The sequence below is a fragment of the Callithrix jacchus genome, chromosome 5 (assembly GCF_049354715.1).
Source record: "Callithrix jacchus isolate 240 chromosome 5, calJac240_pri, whole genome shotgun sequence".
Taxonomy (NCBI): Eukaryota; Metazoa; Chordata; class Mammalia; order Primates; family Cebidae; genus Callithrix; species Callithrix jacchus.
Window position 1 is genome coordinate 85,006,010 of NC_133506.1, and position 18,047 is coordinate 85,024,056.

An 18,047-nucleotide genomic window follows, 5' to 3' on the forward strand; every position below is an offset into this window, starting at 1 on the left:
GGATCTCACTCTATATTGCCCAGGCTGCAGTGCAGTGGTTTAATCACGACAAACTGCAGTTCGACCTCACAGGCTCAAGCCATCCTCCTGCCTGAGCCTCCCAAGTAACTGGGACCACAGTTTCATGCCACCATGTCCAGCTAATTTTTTTTTTTTGAGACAGAGTCTCACTCTTTGTTCTTTTGCCAGTTGCCAGGCTGGAGTGCAGTGGCACAATCTCGGCTCACTGCAACCTCTGCCTCCCGGCTTCAAGCAATTCTCCTGCCTTAGCCTCCTGAGTAGCTGGGACTACAGGCACATGCCACCACACCCAGCTAATTTTTTTATTTTAGTAGAGACAGGGTTTCACTATGTTGGCCAGGATGATCTCAATCTCTTGACCTCGTGATCCACCTGCCTCGGCCTCCCAATGTGCTGGGATTACAGGCATCAGCCACCGTGCCCAGCTGCCCAGCTAATTTAAAAAAAAAATTTGTAGAGACAGGGTCTCCCTATATTGTCCAGGCTGGTCTCAAACTCCTGGGTTCAAGTGATCCTCTCGTCTTGGCCTCCCAAAGTGCTGAGATTCAGGTAAAAGCCACTGCACCCAACCTAGTTCCCTCTTTTAAAGTATACAATTCAGGCCAGGCATGGTGGCTCATGCCTGTAATCACAGCACCTTGGGACGTTGAGGTGGATGGATTGCTTGAGCCCAGAAGTTGGAGACCAGCCTGGCCATCATGGTGAAATCCCGTCTCTACAAAATTAATAATAAGAATAATGAAGTGAATGATTCAATAGTTTTTTAGTATATAAATATTCTTAATCTTTTGTGGGTTTTTAGACAAAGTCTTACCCTGTCACCCAGGCTGGAGTGCAGTGGCGCAATCTTGGCTCACTGCAACCTTCGCCTCCCATGTTCAAGTGATTCTCCTGCCTCAGCCTCCCAAGTAGCTGGGACTACAGGTGCGTGCCACCATGCCCAGCTAATTTTTTTTTTTTTTGGTTGGCACCAGTGTTTATTTCAGGAAGCAGGTCTGGAAGACCTGGGCTGTCCAGTGGAGTCCTGGTTCTCACTTGGCCTTCGGGTTGCAGAACTTTCGTCCAGCAAATATAGCCTTGTCCCCAAGAGCCTCCTCGATCCTCATGAGTTGGTTGTATTTGGCCAGACGCTCCGAGTGACAGGGGGTGCCAGTCTTGATCTGTCCTGTGCAGAGTCCCACCACAAGGTCAGCAATGAATGTGTCCTCAGTCTCCCCAGAGTGGTGGCTCACCATCACTCCCCAGCCGTTAGACTGAGCAAGTTTGCACACCTGGATCGATTCAGTCACCGAGCCAATCTGGTTGACCTTCAGCAGCAGACAGTTGCAGGCCTTCTTCTCAATGGCCTGGGTAATCCTCTTGGGGTTGGTGACTGTCAGGTCATCCCCCACAATCTGGATGTTCACTCCCGAGAGGAACGAGGTCCAAGTGGCCCAGTCATCCTGGTCAAAGGGGTCCTCGATGGAGACCACAGGGTAGTTCTTGATGAAGCTCTTATACAGCTCTCCAAGCTTCTCCCCAGTGATGTGCCATGCGGGATCATCAGGTGACTTGAAGTCAAGATCGTACTTCCCATTGCGATAGAACTCAGACGCTGCCACATCCATGCTGATCACCACCTTGTCTGGATAACCAGCTGCCTGGATGGCTGTCTTCAGCAGCTCTAGGGCCTCATTGTTCTCCAGGATGTTAGGTGCGAAGCCACCTTCATCACCCACATTGGTGGCATCCTTCCCATACTTGGCCTTGATGACCCCCTTGAGGTGGTGGTAGACCTCAGCACCAATGCTCATGGCTTCCTTGAAGGAGCTGGCTCCCACAGGCAGAATCATGAACTCCTGCATGGCCAGTTTGTTTCCAGCATGGGAGCCCCCGTTGATCACGTTGAAAGCTGGCACTGGGAGTATGAGGTCAGGGTTCCCAGCAAGATCTGCAATGTGGCGGTAAAGGGGGACCCCCTTCTCAGCTGCTCCCGCCTTACACACGGCCAAGGACATGCCCAGGATGTCATTGGCCCCAAACTTGGACTTATTCTCAGTCCCATCCAGCTCAATCATAAATTTATCAACTTTTTCTTGATCCACAACACTTAGTTTCTTTTCCGGCAAAGCAGGGCCTAGAGTCTTGTTGATGTGTTCCACAGCCTTCAGGACTCCTTTCCCCAGATAGTGGGCTTTGTCTCCATCTCTTAGTTCCAGAGCTTCATAGATACCCGTGGAAGCCCCACTGGGCACAGCTGCTCAGAATCGGCCCTTGGCTGTGTGCAGGTCCACCTCCACTGTGGGGTTGCCCCTGGAGTCCAGGATTTCCCGAGCAAAGATTTTCTGCATGGCCATGGCTGGGATGTCTTCACTGGAGAGCTGGATGGAGCTCCGAGTCTAGGTGGCAGCTGGGACAGTGTCTAATTTTTGTATTTTTAGTAGAGATGGGGTTTCACCATGTTGGCTAGGCTTGATCTCCAATTCCTGACCTCAGGTGATCTGCCCTCCTGGGCCTCCCAAAGTGCTGGGATTATAGGTATGAGCCACTGCACCCGGCCTTTAACCTCTGTGTTAAATGCCATACTGATCCAGCCTTTTTTGCCACATAGACCTCCTCAGTTCCTTTTCCTTTGCTGTCCCCCTGCCCCGATTCTTAACTCCTGAAGTGTTCTGGGCTCCAAAGTTGCCCCCTATTTCCAGCATGTTGCTCCTCTGAGCCATCTCTTTAGTTGGGTTCCCCATGAGATTGCCTATGCTGAAAAATATAACTGGATCTGGGCCAGTGGGGAGTGCACAGAAAGCCACCAGTGTGATCTCCACATTTGTGAGAATGAGGACACCCAATGAGAATCCAGGCTGAGAGAGGCCATGGGCTCTCCAGCCAGGGAGCTCCGGCACTTGACAGCTAACATTGTTAGACTGTGACTCATTCCCTGCAGTCTGGAGAGCTCAGCCTCTCTGCTTGGCCTTCCCAGGCAGGCTACTCAGACCATGCAACCCTCTGAGTTCCAGGTTGGGCAGGCAGAGCGGGGCCTTTTCATTCCAGAGCTGGACTGTTTACTGCTCCTTCACCCCACATTGAGAATCCCACATGTTAAAAGGTTATGTGTTGGGAGCCTGAAGGGAGGAAAAAAACCTTGTCCCCTTTGTGCTTTCCAAGACAGAGGCGGAAGCCATTGGAGCTCCTGACCCCGTCCAGGACCCTGTTCTCTGCTGACCCACTGTGGGGGCCAAACCCAAGCTCTTATTTTCTTCCCTTGCTGAAGGCTGTTCCTTGACCTTGAGGCACTCAGCGTCCCTCTCTTCTCATTCCCCTCTCCTCCTTCCCTCTCAGGTTTCTCTCCACCGTTCTGCTATTTTTATTTTATTTTTTGAGACAGAGCCCCTCGCTCTGTCACCCAGGCAGGAGTACAATGGCATGATGTCGGCTCACTGCAACCTCTGCCTCCTGGGTTCGAGCAATTCTCCTGCCTTAGCCTCCCAAGTAGCTGGGATTACAGGCATCCACCACCAAGCCTGGCTAATATTTTTGTACTTTTAGTAGAGACAAGTTTTCATCATGTTAGCCAGGCTAGTCACAAACTCCTAACCTCAGGCTAATCATGAACACCCACCTGGGCCTCCCAAAATGTTGAGATTACAGGCGTGAGCCATTGCTCCTGGCCTTTATTTTTATTTTTATTTTGAGACATGGTCTTGCCCTATTGCCCAGGCTGGATTGCAGTGGTGTGAACACAGCTCACTGTAGCCTTGATCTTCAGGCTTAGCCTCTCAAGTAGCTGGCAGCACAGGTACACGCCACGATGCCTGGCTAATTATTGTTTCAATTTTGTAGAGATGGGTCTTGCCATGTTGCCCAGGGTGGTCTTGAACTCCTGGGCTCAAGCAATCCTCCCACCTCAACCTCCCTAAATGCTGGGATTACAGGCATGAGCCATGGCATGCAACATCTACTGTTTCCCATCAAGCACATCAGCCCACCAAATCTTTCACAATACAAGAAAGGTGGGTGGGTGCGGGAAGAGTCTTCCTTTTCCGTCTCACTCCTTTCTCATCTTTGGATTCCCTTTATTTTGGGTGCCGGTAGAAGTCCGAAATGCAAATAAGACTGTCCTACTCTGAAGGCACAGGGAGGGGCTGCTGAATTATTACCCTCTCAAATTCTAGCATGTCACACAGTTCCGGTCTCCTTGCATTCTTGGGCCAGGACCTGACTGTCATGTTGTGCAGGGGAGACAGAGTTTGGTCTCTGGAAACTCCCAGTCTGGTTGAGGAACTTAGACTAAAACAATAGAAGACGGACAGAGCAATATGGCTACAATTGCAAATCCTTCAAAATGCTGGCACCACAGAGACTGAGCGGCATTGTGGCATGACTGTCCAGAAACAAGTTTTGAACCATTCTGAATCATGGACTGATTCAGGATCCTAAACCCAGGATCCTTTATTTTTTAAAAAATATGTAGAGACAGGGTCTTGCTATGTTTCCCAGGCTGGCCTCAAACTCCTGGTCTCAAGCATCTCCTGCCTTAGCTTCTCAAAGTGCTGGGATTACAGGCATGAGCCCCTGCACCTGGCCACCCACCCAGGTTTCTTGAAACAGTACTTTTTATTCTGTGGAATTAGCCAAGGGCATCTGGAGAAGCAATGAGAATGACCTCCTTTGAGGTGAGAGCAGCCACTTGCACATAGGCTGGGACACCATCTCATAGCTAGTAATGATGCTGGTGTGGTCATTTTTCCCGGCTACACAAGTGCAAGTCACTTACCACTCACAACCACCCTGCAGGGTGTGTGGCTATGATCACCCTCATTTTCTAAGTGAAGTTCTGAGAAATGACCTCACTGGGAGCTGGCTCACTGATTTGGGACCAAGCCCAGGTCTTCTGAACAGAAGTCTAGTGATTATTCGGCTGTGCTGCTTTGTCACCCATAAGGCTGGTGTCTAGAGTCTTTACTGATTCCCCAAGTCCCCACTATCTGCCCCATCCTTGACCCAAGCAAGTGCCCTGTTCGGTGTTTTGAGGGAAGGCGGAAAGACTCATGCTCAGGGCTCAGGCTTCCAAGGCTCATCAGGCTGTTCCTAGGCTTGGTTTGACATCTTTCTTCCCCTACCCCACCTACACCTCCCACCCACACCCTTCTAGCCCCAGCTGACTTACAGGCAGGGAGAGGGAGGCAAAGCCAGAAGGCTTTTGTTTTTCAATGATGGAGAGATGGCTGAAATCTCGGCATCTCCCATAGAAGATGGAGGCAGCTCTGGATTTCCTGTTGCTCTCAACACGGGCCAGATAATTGGAGACAGATTTTTGGACTTGGCTTGGGAGGTGAAGTCTGAAATACAGTCATCGGGCCTCCTGTGAGTCCGTGTGTGTGCGCACACTGCTTTGTTGGGGTTTCTTTTTTATTACATATATGTGTGTCTGAATGTGTGTGTGTGCAGACACTTGTGTTGGAGACAGTGTGTGTATTGTGTCTAGTGTGTATATCTGTGTATTGTGTCTAGTGTGTGTATGTGTGTGTGTATGGCATTGTGTCTAGTGTGTGCGTGTGTGTGTACTGTCTAGTGTGTGCATGTGTGTGTGTGTATTGTGTCTAGTGTGTGCATTGTGTGTTTGGTATTGTCTAGTGTGTGTATTGTGTCTAGTGTGTGATATTGTGTCTAGTGTGTGTATATTGTGTCTCATGTGTTCATGTGTGTTTGTGTGTGTATGTCTAGTGTATGTGTATACTGTGTCTACTGTGTTTGTGTATTGTGTCTGGTGTGTGCATGTGTGTGTATGCATTGTGTCTAGGGTGTAAATGTGTGTTTGTGTGGTGCACCTGTGCTCCTTGCATGTATGTGTGCGTGTGAGAACATATATAAGCCTCTGTGAGTGGCTCTCTTGTTTTGCTTAATTTTTTTTCTTTGTGAGATTCAGTCCGGCTTGGAGAGTCCCTACCAGTCCTTTCAGGATCTTATTACTCACAACTTGGTGATTAAATGTAAAACAATAATTAAGATTTTTTTTAAAAAAGGCAGGAAGGCAGATGGCCTTCGGAGAGAACGTGAGGGGTAGAAAGCAGCCAGAGGGCATGGAGAGCAGACAGCAAAGAGTGAAGGGGACCTGCAGGGCAGAGGGGCTCTTTTAGGAAGTACAGATAAAGCCCCAGTTTCCCCCCATCTCTCTGATGGAAAAAAAAGCAACAGGCCCTTCCACAATGGTTCAGCTGCCTCCACCCTTGAAGGTTGGGCAGGGGAGGGGCTCCTAGTGCCTTCCTGTCTGAATCTCTACCCTGGAAAGAGAATCAAGCCTCTTTCTCCTAAAGCCTCTGTGCACATTGACTAATGTGAATTTTGCTACAAATGACATGCAGACCAGTCAGGAGGCAGTCTTCACCACAACAGTCACAGCTAGCTGTGGTGTACCTGATGCATGTCAGACTCCCAGCTGGGAATTTTACATATGTTGTGTGTGTGTGTGTGTGTGTGTGTGTGTGTGTAAATTCATTCATAAGCCAGTTATTACCTTTTTGCAGAGGAAACTGAGGCTTATGATAGATGAGTAAGGACTTTAACCCTTCATGATTCCCCCCAAGTAATGGTTCATTTGTTCATCCAACAAACATGTATTCAATACTTTTTTTTTTGAGACAGTGTCTGGCTCTGTCACCCAGGCTGGAGCACAGTGGCACTATCTTGACTCATTGCAACCTCCACTTCCCAGGCTCAAGTGATTCTCCCATCTCGGCCTCCCACATAGCTGGGACTACATGTGTGTGCCACTGTGCCCGGCTAATTTTTTGTGTGTGTGTGGAGATGAGGTTTTGACATGTTGCCCAAGCTAAACTCGAACTCCTGAGCTCAAGCAATTAACTGCCTTGGGCTCCCAAGGTGCTGGGATTACAGGTGTGAGCCACTGCGCCTGGCCCCATGTGTTGAATACCTATCAGCTCAGGCACTAAGCTAGATATGAGTGACACAGAGATAAACAAGACAGAGTTCCTGCCCTCACAGAGTCCACTCTCTAGGGAGGGAATTGATGCTTCAAACATTGAAGTTCTCCAGCCTGAACAATGTAGCAAGACCCCATCCCTAAAAAAAAAATTAAAAATTAGCAGGACATGATGGTGCACACCTGTAGTCCCAGCTACTCCGGAGGCTAAAGTGGGAGGATCATTAAAGTGGGAGCCCGGGAGGTCAAAGCTGCAGTGAGCCATGATTTCACCACTTCAGACTGGGTGACAGAGCGAGACTCTGTCTCAAAAAAGAAGGAAAGCAAGAGAGAGAGACAGAGGAAAAGAAGAGACAGAGGAGAGGGAGGGAGGAAGGGAGAAAGGGAGGAAGGGAGGAAGGGAAGAAGGAAGGAAGGAAGAAAGGAAGGAAGGGAGGGAGGGAGGAATGGAGGGAGGGAAAAAAGAAGGGAGGGAGAAAGAGGGAAGGAAGGAGGGAGGGAAGGAAAAGAAAGGAGGGACAGAGGGAGGAAGGAAAGAAGGGAGGGACAAAAGGAAGGGAGGGAGAGGAAGGAAGGAAGGAAAAAAAGGAAGGAAAGAGGTTGAAGTTCTTCTCACTCTTTAGTTGGAGCGGATCATTCTCAGTGCCAGTGTAGTGGTGGCTGTTATGGGGCTGAGGACTTTTTGGACTGGGGCAAGATTTTCTCCCCAGATCAGCTGTTCCTCATAAGGAACTTTCCAGTGAGGACTGGATAGGGAGGAGAAGACATGGTGGAAGTGGAGGGGGATGGAGGCTTGAGGGTGGAAAGGAGGAGAGGACACAGCAGTGGCCTGCCTGCCCATGCATCCGCTTCATAGCCTGGCACTGGCTGGGAGGACACAGTGTCCAGCCCCTCCGGCAGGAGGAAGAATCACAACAGGGTGCTGCTCATGCCCTTGCCTCTCCAGACAGATCTCTGAGGGCCCAGGGTGGCTGGCTGGGGAGGGTGGGGTGGGGGGAGAGCCCCTCCCTGCTTCTGTCCATCTGACTCGATTTCCCAGGGCAGCTGCTACAGTACTGCTGCAGCCTTCCCATTTGTTTAGCCAAAACCCTTGGCCCCAACATCAAAGCCCCTCTGGAGTTTCTGGGGGTTGCTGTTCTTATGTGGTGTTTATTTCAGAGATGGTTCTGTTGTCACTGGCTGAATGGGGTGGGGCAGGAGGGGCTTCGGAGGCCCTTGGGTTTCAGAGACACCAGGTTAGGAGGGTAGAGGGTCAATTTCCGTGGCAATTGTCCCCAGGACACTATCTCCCCTATCTCCACCTATACCTGCCTCTACCTGGGGCATAGGTGCACAGAAAGGGAGGCTGCCTTCTTCCCTGCCCAAGGCCCCAGAGAGGAGCCTCTATTCCCTTCAAATGTATGCCAGACATTTCAGTCTGGGCGCTTAGGAGTCAAGGCTGTGCCGCCCCCTGCCCTCCCATCCCAGCCCTCATCTTAGGACCTAAGAGCTCACTCCAAGCAAACAACTCTCCATCTCCACCCATCAGCTTAGCCCTCTGTGCCAGCTCCTTCTCCACTTGCATGCCTCTTCTACAGAAGGACATTTTCTCCCTCTTCTTTCACTCTGATTAGCTGGATGCCTACTCAGGCTGTTGGAATTTTCATGTGGCTCTGGAATCTGCACCTTTTTACCTTTGAGTTTGCAGATTCCAGCAGGTCCCTTCCTTACTGCAGGTGCCCAGCGCAGGGAAGTGCACAGGGAAGAGGGGACACTCTGTTCTAGTTGAGGCTGACAGCGAGGAGGTGTGGCTCATGGCTTGGGTGGCAGTGGAGCTCCTCGGAGTCTCCCCAGGAAAAACTCTGCAGTAGATGAAGAAGCAGCCAACTCTAGGTCTCAGCCATTGGCTAGAATGGGAACAAAGGAAGGAAAGAGACACAGGGAAGGAAGGAGGGAGAGAGCACCGGAAAGGGATGAGGCTGCATATGGAAGAGGGCCAGGTTATAGCCTGGCTTATAAAAAGCTTACAACCATGGTCTGCAGGGCCAGACTCCCCTGGACTGACTGTTCACTTTCCTAATGTTCCTAGGAGTCAGAGGGGTTCTTGCTCTGTTGCCCAGGCTGGAGTGCAGTGGCGCAATCTTGGCTCGCTGCAACCTCTGCCTCCTGGGTTCAAACAATTTTCCTGCCTCAGCTTCCTAAGTAGCTGGGATTACAGGTTTCCATCACCATGCCCGGCTAATTCTTGTATTTTTAGTAGAGACAGGGTTTCGCCATGCTGGCCAGGCTGGTCTCGAACTCCCAAACACAGGAGATCTGCCTGCCTAGGCCTCCCAAAATGCTGGGATTACAGGCGTGAGCCACCGTGTCTGGCCCAGTGGCCACATTTTAACCTCCCCATACTTTAGAGTTGCTTGTTAAAAATGGGAACCCAGCTAGGAGAGATGGAGTTAAGACAAAGAGTGGACTCAGCTATCGTCCCTGCCATGGGAAAATGAGAAAGGCTCTGAGCCTGAATTTCCCATGCTTTTGCACACACTGAGACCCAAGAGCTCGGTCTTGACAGGGGGCTCCTGTCTAGGAACCTGGCCAGACAAGGTTGAGTGCCCTGTTGTGTGGACTCTCCTATGTGGGAGCCTAACTGGAGAGGGTCCCTGCAAGATGTAGGGGTTCAGAATGCCTGAATGTAGGTTCCCATCTTCAAACCAGTATCTTTAATGCCCTAAGGAGCTGAACTCCTGGTTAGGAGGGAATGCAGTTTTGAGCCACCCTTTCCCACAGTGGCCCCTTGGCTCAGTTGCACAGCAGGTGCCTCCCTCTGCAGCCCAGTTCCTCCCTCTATGCCCACCCCACCTTAGCAGACTGCTCATTAGTTAGTAATGTCATGATGGCTGCAGCTGGTGATTAAAGCCATTGGTTGGACGGAGGGTTAACGATCAACATCCCTGGCATGGTTGCTAATCCCTTGGAAATATGTTTGTAATAATCACGGGGGAGAAGGTCAGGGTGGGTGGTTCTGGGAGCTGGATCCTGTCATCTCCTCTTGGATCCCCCAGCACTCTGTTCCTGTGGTTTCTCCTGGGCAGACACTCTGGGTTGTGTTGGGGCTGGGCAACACTTGGGGAGAGCGGCCAACGCCTCAGCAGATGGAGGTGGTGCCTGGTGCACAGCTGCCTCTGCCAGAGGGATAGGGACAGGGTTGTACCTAGGGCGCGGCTGGGGTGATTAACTTGAAGTGCCCAGGGTCAGGAGGCTTTAGCTACATGGAGGGATTAATTCTGAGCCCTGTACTGCTCACTCCTGTGCCAAATGCCCAGGGAGGAACTGTGGATTCCAAGGGTCCCTTTGCCAAAGCAGTCCCATTCAAGGCTTCCTCATTCTCTCTCTTCTTAGAAGAGCCTCAAGTGGGAAGGGACCCATTTCCACTCCCTTAAGTTCCTTGCCTCCCCCTCCACTCCTGACTGTCCCATTCAATCATTTAACTTATATAATGCCTCTAGTAATATATAATTAAAATTGATAGATTGATAATGAAATTCCACTAAGGAGTGTGTAACAACTCACCTGCCAAATTGAATTTTAAAAATAAATAAATAATATGGTAGACTCTTTCCCATCTGGAACCATGGAGAATGTCAAAGAGAAGAAAAAGAAGGTTCTGGCTGTGCCATTAATCCTTAAGAAAAGGAATTTCTCAGAGCTAAAGATAACTGCCAGAGAACGACATTTGCCCAGAAGATGCTTCAAAAGCCAAGGAGCAGGGCATCACGGTGGCTCACACCTGTAATCTCAGCACTTTGGAAGGCCGAGGCAGGTATATCACGAGGTCAAGAGTTTGAGACCAGCCTGGCCAACATGGTGAAACCCCCTCTCTACAAAGAAGACAAAAATTAGGCCGGGCGCGGTGGCTCAAGCCTGTAATCCCAGCACTTTGGGAGGCCGAGGTGGGTGGATCACGAGGTCAAGAAATCGAGACCATCCTGGTCAACATGGTGAAACCACGCCTCTACTAAAAATACAAAAAATTGGCTGGGCACGGTGGTGCGTGCCTGTAATCCCAGCTACTCATGAGGCTGAGGCAGGAGAATTGCCTGAACCCAGGAGGCAGAGGTTGCAGTGAGCCGAGATCGCACCATTGCACTCCAGCCTGGGTAACAAGAGCGAAACTCCGTCTCAAAAAAACAAAACAAAAGAATACAAAAATTAGAGGGGTGTGGTGGCGCATGCCTGTAATCCCAGCTACTTGGGAGGCTGAGGCAGGAGAATCACTTGATCCTGAGAGGCAGAGGTTGCAGTGAGCTGAGATCGCACCACTGCATTCCAGCCTGTGCAACAGAGCAAGACTCTGTCTCGAAACGAAACAAAACAAAACAAAAAAACAAAAGCAAAAGGCAAGGAGGGGTTGGGTGTGGTGGCTCACATCTGTATTCCCAGCACTTTGGGATGCCAAGATGGGCAGACCACCTGAGGTCAGGAGTTCAAGACCAGCCTGGCCAACATGGTGAAACCCTATCTCTACTAAAAATAAAAAAATTAGCCAAGCCTGGTGGCATGTGCCTATAATCCCAGCTACTCAGGAGGCTGAGGCAGGAGAATCTCTTGAACCCGGGAGGCAGAGGTTGCAGTGAGCCAAGATCGTGCCATTGCACTCCAGCCTGGGTGACAGAGCAAGACAGTCACACACACACACACACAAAGGCAAGGAGGAAGCTGATTCATGAAAAAGCTAAACACTGTCACAAGGAATAGAGGCATATTCACAGCACCGAGATGCGAATGGCTAGGATGGCAAGAAAAGCTGGCAACTTCTAAGTATCTGCAGAATCCAAACTGGCGCTTGTTGTTAGGATCAGAGGTACCTGTCAATTGTATGAGCTCGAAGGTCCAAAAGGTGTTCCGGTTTTGCCTTTATCAGCTCTTCAGTGGGACCTTTATTAAGCTCGACAAGGCTTCAGTTAATATGCTCGGGACTGGAGAACCATATATTGCATGGGGGTACCCCAACCTGAAGTCAGCTGATGAAATCATCTATAAGCATGGCTATGGCACAATCAGTCAAGAAGCAAATTGCCATGGCCAGGCCCAGTGGCTCATGCCTGTATTCCTAGCACTCTGGGAGGTCAAGGAGGTGGATCACCTGAGGTCGGGAGTTCTAGACCAGCCTTGCCAACATGGTGAAACCCCAACTCTATTAGAAAAAAAAAAGAAGCTCAGCAGTTTGGGTGGCCAAGGCAGGCAGACCACCTGAGGTCAGGAGTTTGGGACCAGCCTGGCCAAAATGGCAAAACTCCTTCTCTACTAAAAATACAAAAATTAGCCAGGCATGGTAGCGAGTGCCTGTAATCCTAGCTACTCAGGAGGCTGAGGCAGGAGAATCGCTTGAACCCAGGAAGTGGAGGTTACAGTGAGCCGAGATTGCGCGACTGCACTCCAGCCTCGGGGACAGGGTGAGACTCTGTCTCAAAATAAAATAAAATAAAAATTAGCCTGGCTTGGTGGTGCGCACCTGTAATCCCAACTGCTCGGGAGGCTGAGGTGGGAGAACTGCTTGAACCTGGAAGGCAGAGGTTGCAGTGAGCTGAGATCATGCCACTGCACTCCAGCCTGGGTAACAGAGTGAGACTCCATCTCACTCTGCAGCAAATTGCCGTGACAGATAACACTTTGACTGCCCGATCTCTTGTTAAATGTGGCATCACCTGCATGAAGGATCTGATTCATGAGATCTACATTGTTAAAATAAAAAAAAAAACTTCAAAGAAGCAAATAACTTCCCAGGGCCCTTCAAATTCTCTTCCTTACGAGGTGGAATGAAGAAAAAACCACCTATTTTGTAGAAAGTAGAGATACTACTAGTAAGAGGGAAGACCAGATTAAGAGACTCATTAGAAGGATGAACTGGGAAGAGGTCCACCACGAGCATTTCTGTAATTCAGTCAGTTAATAAGCAGTGACTGCTTTCAAATTGAAATCTATATATAATATACTATGTATATATACACATACAAAATGCATATGTGTATACACATATATGGCACACAATAAATGTAAGCTATATATTAATACATCATGAGGGTTTCGTTGTTGTTGTTGTTTTTTCTTTGTTTTTGTTTGTTTGTTTGTTTTGAGACGGAGTTTCGCTCTTGTTACCCAGGCTGGAGTGCAATGGCACGATCTCGGCTCACCGAAACCTCCGCCTCCTGGGTTCAGGCAAGTCTCCTGCCTCAGCCTCCTGAGTAGCCGGGATTACAGGCACACGCCATCGTGCCCAGCTAATTTTTTGTATTTTTAGTAGAGACGGGGTTTCACCATGTTGACCAGGATTGTCTTGATCTCTTGACCTTGTGATCCACCCGCCTCGGCCTCTCAAAGTGTTGGGATTACAGGCATCAGCCACTGCGCCCAGCCTTGTTTGTTTGTTTTTTGAGACAGAGTTTCACTCTTGTTGCCCAAGCTGTAGTGCAATGGCATGATCTTTGCTCACGGCAACCTCCACCTCCCAAGTTCAAGGAATTCTCCTTCCTGCCTCAGCCTCTGGAGTAACTGGGACTACAGGCGCCTGCCACCACGCCCAACTGATTTTGTATTTTTAGCAAAGACAAGATTTCTCCATGTTGGTCAGGCTGGCCTCAAACTCCCAACCTCACATGATCCTCCCACCTCGGCCTTCCAAAGTGCTGGGATTACAGGCATGAGCCACTGTGCCCGGACAGTACATTATGAGTTATAATACAATCATGATTCACATTTTTATTGACTGCCACTTTGTCAGACCTTTTCTACATATTACCTCTTTTATTCACAACGCCCTGCCAGGCAGGGCTTATTGTCTCATTTTATTATTTTTATTTTATTTTATTTTTTGAGACAGGGTCTTGCTCTGTCACCTAGGCTGGAATGCATTATCCAATTTTATATATGAGCAATCTGAGACTCAGAGAGGTTAACTTGGTCAAGGTCACATAGCTATTAAAAGCCAAGGCCAGCAGCAACCCTAGGTCTCAGGCTAACTTCAAACCCATTCTTTTCCAAGCTTGACAATGTGGGGAATGTGAAGAATAAAATAATTCATAGTCAGTGCTGTCAAAACACGGATCATCTAGCAGCCCAAACGTGGAACACACACACTAATAGTTAGAATAACAGCATGAAATTGCTCTTGGGGGGGCTTTACTAGGCAATGTGGGCGACGGCTCAGGGAGTGGGACTGGCAGTAAATGCCACAGGCTTAGAGAAAGAAGGCCACCAAGGTCAGCAGGGATCACTGATGACTGCACAGAGGAAGGGGACTTAAAGGCAGGGTGGAGCTGGCAGTGGTGGGAAGAGTGAGAGCAGAGGTACGCTGAGCACAGTGGCAGTGAGCCCATCAAACTGGCTTACTCCATCCTCACAGCTTCTGTCTCCTGACTTCCCAACCCTGTAAGCAGGCCCTATCTTTAACATTTGAGGACCTGGGGCAAGAGTACACGTAAGAGGCTTCAAACAAAATTTCTAAATATTGGCCAGGCACGGTGGCTCATGCCTGTAATCCCAGCACTTTTGGAGGCCAAGGCTAGCAGATCACTTGAGGTAGGGAGTTCAAGACCAGCCTGATCAACGTGGAGAAACCCCATCTCTACTAAAAATACAAAAAATCAGCTGGGCATGGTGGCACGTGCCTGTAATCCCAGCTACTCAGGAGGCTGAGGCAGGAGAATTGCCTGAACCCTGGAGGCGGAGGTTGCAGTGAGCCGAGATCACGCTGCTGCACTCCAGCCTGGGTAACAAGAGCGAAACTCTGTCTCAACAAAAAAAAAAAAAAAAAAAAAAATCTAAATATTTTAAGCTTATAAATCAAGCGAACAAACTGTTAAATAAAAATATATCCTGGCTGTGCATGGTGGCTCATGCCTGTAATCCTGGCACTTCGGGAGGCTGTAGTGGGTGGATTATGAGGTCAAGAGATCGAGACCATCCTGGCCAACATGGTGAAACCCCATCCCTAATAAAAAATACAAAAATTAGCTGGGTGTGGTGGCATGCCCCTGTAGTCCTAGCTACTTGGAAGGCTGAGGCAAGAGAATTGCTTGAACCCAGGAGGTGGAGATTGTAGTGAGCCGAGATTGCGCCACTTTACTCTATAGCCTGGCACCTGGTGACAGAGCAAGACTGTCTCAAAAAAAAAAAAAAAGTATTCTATCCTCTTTCCTTGACAAATACCCTTTCATAATGACTGGAGTTTTGCACTGGAGCATGGCAGTGCTGCCTCTACCCTCTGGCCTACGCCCCCTTTTCTTCTGCAGTGTGCCTGAGGGGACACCTCATCAGCCCTGTGGGCAAACTCTACCCACCCTTTAAGAGAGCCATCCCTAGACCACCCCTCAGCCCTGGGGGTACACGCACTTGCAGCATGGTTGACTCTAGGGAAGATGATTGGGGCAAGGGCTTCCTCAAGCCTTGGAAATTGGCTGAGGTCACTTGGATGGGGAATTCTGGGGATCAGATCAGGAGAGGGCCAGGATTAGGGTGAGTCCACTGAGGCCCTCGCCCAGGTGCAAAATTGAAGGTACACACATACAATGAAACTCAGTAATAAAGATATGTGATTTTTTTTTTTTTTGAGTCGGAGTTTTGCTCTTGCTACCCAGGCTGAAGTGCAATGGCATGATCTCGGCTCACTGCAACCTCTACTTCCCGGTTCAAGCAATTCTCTTGCCTCAGCCTCCAGAGTAGCTGGGATTACAGGCATATGCCACCATGCCTGGCTAATTTTGTATTTTTAGTAGAGATGGGGTTTCTCCATGTTGGTCAGGCTGGTCTTGAACTCCCTACCTCAAGTGATCTGCTAGCCTTGGCCTCCCAAAGTACTGGGAATACAGGTGTGAGCCACTGCACCTGGCTTTTTTTTTTTTTTGAGACAGGGTCTCACTCTGCCACCCAGGATGGAGTCCAGTGGCACGATCTCAGTTCACCGCAGCCTTTATCTCCTAGGCTCAAGTGATCGTCCCACCTCAGCCCCCCCTCATAGGTGGGACCACAGGCATGTGCTGCCACACCTGGCTAATTTTTCTATTTTTGTGGGTAGAGATAGGGTTTCACCATGTTGCCCAAGCTGATCTCAAACTCCTGGGCTCAGGCAACCTGCCCACCTTAGTCTCCTAAAGTGCTGGGATTATAGGCATGAGCCACTGTGCCCAGCTGATAGAGATGATATTTTAATGCAGTATTTTAAAAATCAAAATTAATGTAAAGACCCATAATAAACAAAACAGCAAGTTTTTAAATAAAGACAGGATCAGTATTACTGATTTTTTTTTTCACCTCAGAGTCCAATATGATCTTATACATCCCTGGGCAAGGAATCCAGAGCATGTCTAGAAGGGAGGGCGAAGGGGGCTGTGCAGGCTCTGGGCATGCATATCCCAGGGAATCTTTGCTCTTTGGGGCAGGGAGCAACCAGAAGCTCCCAGAACAGGCTGCAGAACAGGGACCCCCTCGTACCAGGTGTGGTGACTCATGTCTGTAATCCCAGCACTTTGGGAGACCGAGGTGGGCGGATCACGAGGTTAGGAGATCGAGACCATCCTGGCCAACATGGTGAAACCCTCTCTCTACTAAAGATACAAAAATTAGCTGGGCGTGGTGGTGCCTGCCTGTAATCCCAGCTACTCAGGAGGCTGAGGCAGGAGAATCGCTTGAACCCAGGAGGCGGAGGTTGCAGTGAGCCAAGATTGCACCATTGTACTTCAGCCTGGGCAACAAGAGCAAAACTCCATCTCAGAAAAAAACAAACAGGAACTCCTCTTGCCTGGAGCCTCAGTGTGGTAGTATAGTAACTGAGAGCTCCATGAGGGTTTCAGCATCCAGCAGCATCTCTGGCACTTAGTAGGCCCTCAGTGAGAAATTCTTGAATACATATATGAATAATGCTAACTTTTCCGAAATCACCATCTCAGTCATATTCATTACAAGTGTTGCTAGTACAGCCACTCTGAGCCCAGCACGCTGGCTGGGTCAGGGCATGAGCCGGTGCTGGGGGCAGTGGAGGCAGGGAACCTGCCAAGACTTAGAGGAGACTGGGCTAGGATCTTGGAATGGGTGATATGGAGGTCAGGGGTCTCAGTGACTCAACAGAGCAGGGTTTAGTAGCAGGAGGAAGAGGGAGGGGAGGCAGGATTAAGGTGAGGGATGGAGGGGGAGGGCAGAGCTGGCTCAGGGAGGACCAAAGGGAGGCCCAGGAATGAGCAGGAGTGGAAGCAGGGAAGGGAGTGGCAGAACCCTGCAGGAAGAGTCCTGGGCTCTGGAAGGAGTGAGGGGTGTTGGGGGTAGTGTTTCTGCTCAGTGAACAGAGGTCTGGAGAATCAAAGGCTCGGAGTGGGCTCCCAGAATCCTAGACCAGGTCAGTTTATCAGGGAAGGTTCTTGGCAGCTCCCCTCACCATCTGCTCGGGTTACACAGGGGTGTTTCCTATTTCAGGCCCTCGAAAGCCTCTCCTCCCCTCTCCTGCCCCTACCTTCCCCAGGGAGGGACAGACACACTTGATATATGAAGTGTTTCCACCTAGACGCTTGGGAATCCCACAAAGGCTTCAGTGTGTGACAGCCCCTCCCTTTCCTCCCCCAGCCCCTTCTTTTCCTCCTTCTGTCTGGGAGTCTGGGAATGCCTCCTTTCCCTGGGAGTGTCACAGAGAAGGAGGACATGCAGTGGGTGGGGATGTTCCTGGCCTCTCAAGCCCGAGATCGGGTGGGCAAATGTGGTGAGCACTGGGGGTGCAGGGTGATGATCGCTGGCTTCTCTGGTTTCCCAGAGGCTGAAGGGGCTTGTTTTCTATGATTGCCTTTCTGCCTACCCTGCCCACTTCACTCCTTCCCTGAAGCCCCACCCACCGGCCCGGGGGAGTGTTGCACAACCCGCTCTTCTCCACAAAGGAACCCTAAGGAGAGAGAAAACCAAGTGCTCCCCCTGCTCTGGGCATTGTGCTAGGCCGTTTTACAAAAATCATCTCAGCTCCTTCCTGGAAAGCTTATGAAACAGGCATTTTAAGACACAGCCAGGTGAGAATGGCACACTGATTAAGACCATGGACTTGGGTGGCAGACAGACAGATCTAAGACCAAATCCCAGCTCTTGGCCTCATCAGCTCCATGACTGG

The 18,047-nt window shown here is 49.9% G+C and overlaps 1 pseudogene; it reads right to left on the bottom strand.

Moving 5' to 3' along the window:
* Positions 1-969: 969 nt before the first annotated feature.
* Positions 970-2,423, bottom strand: LOC100409837 (beta-enolase pseudogene; annotated as a pseudogene).
* Between the last annotated feature and the right edge of the window lie 15,624 nt (positions 2,424-18,047).